This window comes from Argentina silus (assembly GCF_951799395.1).
Source record: "Argentina silus genome assembly, chromosome: 3".
Classification (NCBI taxonomy): Eukaryota; Metazoa; Chordata; class Actinopteri; order Argentiniformes; family Argentinidae; genus Argentina; species Argentina silus.
This window is the reverse complement of record NC_139657.1, coordinates 12,356,033-12,364,627: the sequence shown is the minus strand read 5'-3', so window position 1 is coordinate 12,364,627 and position 8,595 is coordinate 12,356,033.

The following is an 8,595-nucleotide window of genomic DNA, read 5'->3' as shown; positions in this document are numbered from 1 at the left end:
GTGTTGGCTGCTTAGCTCTGCATTTCAGCCAGAGCAAACTCATGAGAGGACTGCAGATATCTAGGCACATCTGAGAACCAATGGCTTTGAAGGAAGATGCACATTCTCTCCCCTTACAGCAACATTTATTTTGTGGGTTGATACCAACACACATTATTGCACCACACAATCTCTAGGTCTCTCCCTTGGGTGCATCACACACACACACAAATTATTTCACTTCATATATTTATTTGAAAGTACCTGTATATCAACAAACAGTTGTGGTGTAATATTTGGGATCTCACATGGTGGTCTTAACTGGGCTTCCATTAGCCAATGTCAGCAGATAATCAGGCAGGATTACAGAAGTGCAATTTGTTATGATCTTACTTAGATTTGTTATGATCTTACTTAGATTTGTTATGATCTTACTTAAGACAGTGGGACACATGTATCAAGTTAACTCATGCTTTCCTTGACTGCCCCCAGCCCCAGAAGGGCATACTGTACAGACCAGGGTTGGGGCGAATTTCAATCCAATTCGGTAATTGAAAAAAGGACATTGATTTTCACGATGTTGTATGTTCCATTATGTCAGCAACTCAACTGTGTGTGTTCTTTACATTTTTCTGTAAATTGAACATAAAAAGCTTTGGAATTTGGAACTGAAATGGTTTCAAAACACTTCCTGAATTGATGAAATTGAATTCACCCCAGCCCTGATACATACATACTGTACATAGGCCTATACATTTTCATACATATACATACATACATATATACATATACATATATATATATATACACTCACCGGCCACTTTATTAGGTACACCTTGCCAGTACCGGGTTGGACCCCCTTTTGCCTCCAGAACTGCCTTAATTCTTTGTGGCATAGATTCAACAAGGTGCTGAAAACATTCCTCAGAGATGGTCTTCTGCATACCTTGGTTGTAACGAGTGGTTATTTGAGTTATTGTTGCTTTCCTATCATCTCGAACCAGTCTGGCCATTCTCCTCTGACCTCTGGCATCAACAAAGCATTTTCGCCCAGGGAACTGCCGCTCACTGGATATTTTCTCTTTTTCTGACCCTTCTCTGTAAACTCTAGAGATGGTTGTGCGTGAAAATTCCAGTAGATCAGCAGTTTCTGAAATACTCAGACCAGCCCGTCTGGCACCAACAACCATGCCATGTTCAAAGTCACTTAAATCACCAGCTGGTCGTCTTGACCATGTCTACATGCCTAAATGCATTGAGTTGCTGCCATGTGATTGGCTGATTAGATATTTGCGTTAACGAGCAGTTGAACAAGTGTACCTAATAAAGTGGCCGGTGAGTGTATATTTGCCAGTATATTGCATCTCACACAGTGCAGTGTTACTGACTGTTGAATAAGAAACTGGACTTGCAGACATTAACAGCTCAGATGGGCTTTTAATTCAAGGCAAGCATATACAGTGGCAATTATAGTACCCTATCAAGGCCTTGATGCAAAATTATTCAAAGCAATGGTATTTGGTTGTAGATTGAATGGATATATATGCTTTCAGGCTCACTTGAAATGGAGAGCATTGAGAAAAAAGCACTACCCTCTAACCCTCAGCAGCGCTATGAAGCATGCCGAATAGGGCTCTCTCACTGCAGTATAACGGCTCATAAAGCCGCAAATGGTATTTCCGCTTCATTCAGTCTCAGGGCAGGTTCCAGGCAGCTCCTCAACGATGGAATTGAACCCATTAGCAATCGATTAAAGAACCAGCAGGCAGTCACCACTCAGCCTGCGGGGAAGCATGATGGGGGTGGGGTTGTGTGTGTGTGTGTGTGTGTGTGTGTGTGGGGGGGGGGGGGGGGGGGGTAGGGTGTGTGTGTGTGTGTGGGGAGGGGGGGGGGGGGGGTCTGCCAGCGGAGGCTCCTGGGGATTGGGGTTCAAATCTTTGTTTATGTAAAACTACTGGTGAGCACTTTAACCCCGTCTCCCACCCCTGTGGAGAAGATTAAGATGAAGATAGTCAGCTGGTGAGTGGGCAGGGCTGTGGTGTGGTGTGCTGGGCAGTAGACACGTGACCACAACACTGCACTGCATATCAACAACACAGCACCTTGGGCAGGGGCAGGACTGACTCACACCCCACCTGTGGTTACGACTCCCCTAAGAAGTCATCGGTTACCAAAATGACAGGCATATTCATAAGACGTATTGAATGGTGGAGCCATGGATGTTTGCCGAGACCATGTGGTATGAATGATGAACAATCTGACCTTTGGAAACCGATTAGAATTTCAATCAAGTGACCAGCCGCCAATCCATAAAACCATATTACAATAGAGAGTTGTATAATACGCAGAGATTGAGGGCTTATAAAACAGATTGTATTTTGCACTCACTGTTTTACCCAATCAAAATACAATACATTGTGCCATAGGATGAGCCTGAGCATATCTTTCTCAGAGGCGGATGAGGAGTCTATAAAGATGTTATTTATTCAACCCAGCTCCGCTTCAGCCTCAATGCTCTCCATGGCAGCCTGTCAGCTTTTACTGTTGGAGTCGACCTTTATCTGTGTGGGCCTCATAACTGACATTTTCAATTACACTGCAAACAACTTATCAATATGCATGGATTTCCAAGCCAATACCAGGCAAACAGAGTCGTTTGGAGAGCCAGGCCTGCCAGGGTGGAGAAATAGGCCAGACATGTCAAGGTCGGGATTTTGTTAATGAGGGACGGGCCGCTGAATAATTGAATGGGCTGAGCAGTATCGACTGTTCAAGCAGAAGCGTTTAAAGCGCTGGCGATCGTTAAGGAAAATCCTCCCAGCACTTTATGTTCCATGGCAGTAATTTATGCACGGGCATCCAAGCGGGCGCCCTATGGTTCAGAGCACTGAATGCACAAAGCAATGAGTGGATTAGCCAAGCACACTTTAGAAACAGCAGCCATGCGTGCAAGTCATTCCTGTGGATGAAGTGACGGCTCTGGCAGTGCAATTATTCAGCTGTGCAATTTAAAAACAGTGGCATCACACAAAGATATCAAAATGTCTGTAGCCTACATGCCCGAGACAATAGTTCACTTCCTTTCAGCCTAAAACGAAATTGATCAACACTCAGAAATAGTTATGATCCGACTATAAGATCATTGTGATTCTGGCCGAGGGTAAGCACAGAGGAAGGGGAGAGGACCATTAAATTTGAATGTGTGCATGTGCGCTCCCTGAATGAGCACCCAGTGGAAAGCGATCTGATGATGTGGCCAAACCCTCTTACAGAGATTACATCAGCAACGTGTCACAGTCCCCGGCGGACAGAGCTGATGCCACCAAATAGCCAGCCACACTGGTGTGATATTTGGCTGTACAGAGGAAGTGGATTGTTTGTTGAAAGCACTATAGTAAATGCATCTATACAAACTATACAAAGTCATGCTCCCGAAGCTCCTGCTCTCCTTGTGTTGAGAGCAATCCTATCCTAGCCATTCATAATCTATCTCAGTGCTGAGAGCCATAGGCCCTTTAAGGCTGCTCTGGCTGCATTGTTGCTAAAGCATACTAACACTAGCTCAGAGACCTGTTCTGATCCTCAGCACTCCACCCTCTCTGCTCTCTATGGGCCAGGAGCTCTGGGGGGCCAACTAATCCCTCTATGTAATTACTGCTCTCCGCTCCAGCCAGACCATCTCTCCGTAAATCAGATTAGCTGACCTAAATCGCTCTCGTTCCTCTCTACCCCATCAAACAATTCCTTATCTACACCCCAGAAAGCTAAACAACACACAGACACCACTCCTCCGGCCTCCCTCCCCGAAAGACATGGGCTGTTTATTTGATCAGTGCGGAAAAGCAAACAGTTGCTCCATGATACACAAACAGACAGGCAGGGCAGAGCCTGCTGGGTGGGCAGGTTCCAGAGCAGGGCCAAGGGGCTGAGGTCCTGGCTGGAGATGGAGATAGCTAGCCACTACCATCACGTCCACAGCTCATGCTTTTTAACAGAGTAAAGAGGCAAGGCATGGACAAGACAGGACATGAATAATGATACTGCCCAACGCTCAGTAAATAAAGGTCAGTGAACATCATAGAGACGTATTACTCCCCTCTCTGTGTTTCCTCGTCCTCTCCTTCCCATCCAATTTATTCCAGGGGGGGGGGGGTCATACATTTACAACTCAGGCCCTGAAATGGAAGGCTGTGAGAAAGGAGGGAGGGGGTTATAGAGAGAGGAAATGCAGCTCTTCAGTAGGAATAGAGACAGGCTAAAGTAAAGAGGAAGAACAAATGAGGTCTGTGATCCTGCCTGCCCCCCGCCCCCGCCCCCCTCCCTCCTCCCCCCTCCCTCCTCCCTCCACCCTCTGCCCCAATCAGCCTGAACCGCTGCTCTCAGTGCGACAGCCAGGCCTTTGTTGCCGTCTGAATGGAGGTTAAATATCCCTTGAAATCAGAGCTCTTTGGCTTTCTGGACGCATAGTCAGAGTCCCAGTGCCTTTCACATGCAAATGTGAGTGTTTTTTTTTTTTTTTATTTCCTTTGTAACCATGGTTAGACAGCGGTATCATGCTGAAGGGCGATGAATAAAACTGGTGAATTTGGGCTTTTCATGGCTTATTTTCCTCTTTCTCTCTCTCTTCTATCCCTCCCTCTCTCTCTCTCTCTTCTATCCCTCCCTCTCTCTCTTTTATCACCATCTCTTCGAGCCAGGCTACATTCCATCCCCCTCCTGCAGGGGTTTAAAAAAGCACAGATGGTCTCTCCTGACCTGCTATTCATCATTGTGTCAAAAGCTTTGTCAGAGTAATGCTCCTCAACAACACGCTGAAGGATTTTGTTTGTTTCTATTGATGAGGCCCGTTAATTTCACAGCAGTCTCATTAGGCTTAAACCACCAATTAATTTCTTTTGTTCTCATTAAATGGCTAATTCTAAACATGAACCACACTGACAATGAGTGCTGTTCAGAGCCAAAGCCAGACAGCAGTGCTCCCTGCCACAGAGCCACTGGAGCATGAAGCAGGCAGGTAGAGAGAGAAAATTAGAGAGAGGAGGGGAGGGAGAGGGAGAGGGAGAGGGGGAGGTGGAGGGGGAGCGGGAGGGAGGACAGAAAAAGTGGGGGGCGAGAGCGAACAAGAGCGAGCGGGTGAGAGCGAGGGAGACAAGGAGAGCCATGACAAAAGCCTCTGTTAATTTGTGGACGTCCTTAACACGAGGCATGGATGGCAACTCATTAACTGCTTGCAGATTTTTTTGGAAGCGAGGGATCAAGTGGTCCTCAGGAGTAAAGGTTGCAATCATCAGGTGGCGGCAGCAGCCAGCACTCATCTCCGCCGGACAAAAAAAATGAAAATAAAAATGATACCAGAATAAATCAAAATATAAATGAGAACAGAAGAAGAAGAAGAGAAAGGACGAAGGGAACCAAGGCAGTAATTTTTCTATTTGAAGTGTGTTCACAAAAAGCCATCTTGTGCCTGCCCTCCATTACTGCAGTGCAAGCTGTCATTATGGCCGGGGATGTATGGGAGCCTCATAATATCCAGAGATTGGTAGTTTGTTAGACAGGACTGTACAATTTGCTGCAGCCTTGAAGGATCCTTGAGCCTCTCTTGACGATTTACTGAGGGAATTGCCAGAGCGTTGCCTTTTGTCTGCAGGAGACACAGGGGCAATTATCCAGCCTCCTGTAATGTTTCCTCGACTTTAATCTCCTGGCTGAGAGCGGAAAGCAGAATGGCTAAGGTTTCAGAGTGCCTCTGGGTTCTATTAACACACAACTGCTGTTTTTGTTCAGGGTAGGCAGCAGAGAGGACTGCAATCTGACAGGCAGGCCTCCCCTGGGCTTTTAGGGAGAAAACATGATTATGTCATAATATATTTTCGAAAAGAGATCCATTTGAAAGATTGCCCCTCCGTCTTTTCAATCTTACATGGTTCTGCTTTTGTCAGGCTCAGTGGGAGCCCTTGGAATGACAGATGCATCAATGAACCAGACAGGACACTGAAATAGAGCTCTTCACCTCTGCCAGAAAATACAACATTTTTTAGGTAGCCTTTTTCACAGAAAATGGACAATAGAGAATTGCAAGGAAAAAGCAGTGAAAAGCAGACTACAATGTAGAAAAGATTAAGACATATTTGTGGAGGTTTCTCTTATGGTGTTAAGGTGCAGTTAAGAGCACATAAACTGAGGAATTTGTAATAATAAAAAAACCTTGGTTGAACCACAAGCTTCACAAGCACTGAGACCACAATGGGTTCCATCAAAACCTAGCATTACACTGTGGATGAGGATAGCACTCTCTCTCTCACACACAACAGAGTATTTTCAGAAGTGAGGCGATGCCTTTAGTAGAGAGATCACACACCCACTTCACTCACTTCCATGGTCAAGAGCTCCCCTAAACATCAAGAGACATGGATAGGCAATCTTCTTCTGATCAAAGCACACCCCTTTTCACTGTGTGCTCCTCTGCAGTGCATCAACCACAACTATAGAGTAGTGGACTAACATCACAAATTGGAAATTGATCTTTCAGCTGTATAGAAGGGGAGAGGACAGGCCCCGTGTGTCCTTCCATAGGGATTAAGAATGAGGCACTGAGCTCACAGCCAGGGTTAAGGGGTAAGAAGAAGCTTTCTCACAAGCTCAGCTTCACTGGAGCATAGCCAATAACCAAGTGATGCTTTCACAGAGCTGCTGCATTCCTGAAAATAACCTATTGATACTTAACCCTTAAAGGTAGCCCTACTTGAACACCATATCCGTATTTTCTCTGCAAGTGGTCTCGTACTTATGTAGGCATAGAGGGGGGAGGAGGATCTACAGTTGCTCCAAACACTTTAAAACACTACCAGTATTTCTCTGTAATTAGTAATGTAGCTTTTACACCCCCAGCTGTGCCTAAATCAAAGAATGTGTGTGAAATAATCAACTTGTTAGCATAATGCATGTAATAAAAGAGTTCTTGTACTGATCTCAACATCAAAGAGTGCGCTGGTACCTTCTCAGGGCATACGTATCACACAAATCTAATTACTGTTGATATTGAATTACCGGAATTCAGTGGATACTTGGAATGAATAAAAAGGAAAGTCCTGCTGGTGACCCGACTCCAGTCTTCACTGTGGAAAATAGCCTTTACCAGAAGAGCAGAGAGGGGTGTCGTGTAACCGCGTTTGAGAGACAACGTCCTAATATGTATGGCCCTCTGTTCCTGTGGGCAGATGACCGGAAACCTCTGGAATGTTCCTCCTCACCCGGCTTCATGACCCCCATCTGTTGTGGGCGACCGACCTGACCGGTAAAGACAGTCCCATGACCCCAATATCTAAAATGGCAGCCCGTCTATTACTCTTGTCTGTGGCCTCTGACTGAGCCCTTATAAGAACTCCATTGGGTGAAGAACAACAAGTTCCCATGTGAAAGGTGTTGTGTGAACATCAGTAGTCTGAACACAGCAGCAGCAGGCAGCAGCAGCAATCCAGTCTAATCCAAATGAATCCATTGCTCCCAGGTCTGGTTATCCTGGACGGGGGGGTGATGACTTCTCTGCTCAGCTCTGCTCTGCTGCGGTGCTTATCGGCTGTCAGTGGTCGGCCGGTGTACAGGCTCGCTGTTATCAGGGCTCAGCCTGCTCAGGGATTGGAGGGCCTGTGGAAAGTAAACATAGAACCTGTCCTCTGCTTATCTACCCCAGGAGAGAGTGAGTGAGTGAGAGAGAGAACGAGAGAGAGAGAGAGAGAGAGAGAGAAAGAGAGAGGAGAGGAGAGCCGGTTTCCATGGAAACCTCCTCCCCCAGCCCCCTCTGGAAGGAGAACCCTGGTGGTCTTTGTGTAATGCGATTCCACTAGAATGCACTGTGGATTAGAGCTGCACTGCCTCCAGGCCCAGGCAGGGCAACAGTAAAGACATTATTACCCAGATCAAACGCTGTAATCACTAGGCACTGGGGGCTTTCACATCCATTGCAGATAAAACCCAGGACTGGCAATACTCAGGTGATTAGGGGATTATTATTCTGTCTTTCAGCACGGTGCCAGTCCCCCGCCATTAAAAAAACCTGATTTTCTGATGGGTAGGAGGGAGGGAGGGAGTGAGGGATGTAGTATACCAGCCAAAAGTATCAGCCAGAATTCTTGTGGACCGATATCAATGCCTGTCACCCAAAAACACTACACACACACGCATGCACATGCACATGCACACGCTCGCACACACACACACACTTCACGGCAACCCTTTATTTTCTGTTCTGTGGTGTCTTTGAGCCATGGCTCTGCCCGGTTTTATCAAATTAGGGTAGAGTGCATAGAATGGGTTCTTATGTTGTAAGAAACTCAGGCCACTAATTCCTCAGATTTGAAGTACACCCGAAGTGGGGCAGGGGAGACGTGGGTCTTGGCATGAGAAGCTGATGAAAGCTCCCACTGAGTGGCAGATCAGCGGAAGGCAACACAATGAGCCCCTCAGTGACCAGCTCAGAGGCCCTCAGAGGTGCAACCTTTCATCTCCAGATATTCCACTGTTAGATTAAGTGAGGAAGAAAGCTCCGCTATAGCAAAGAGGCTTGCTACAAAATGCACTCAGGAAGTGCACACTTCAGGGATGTGGGAAAAATAAAGA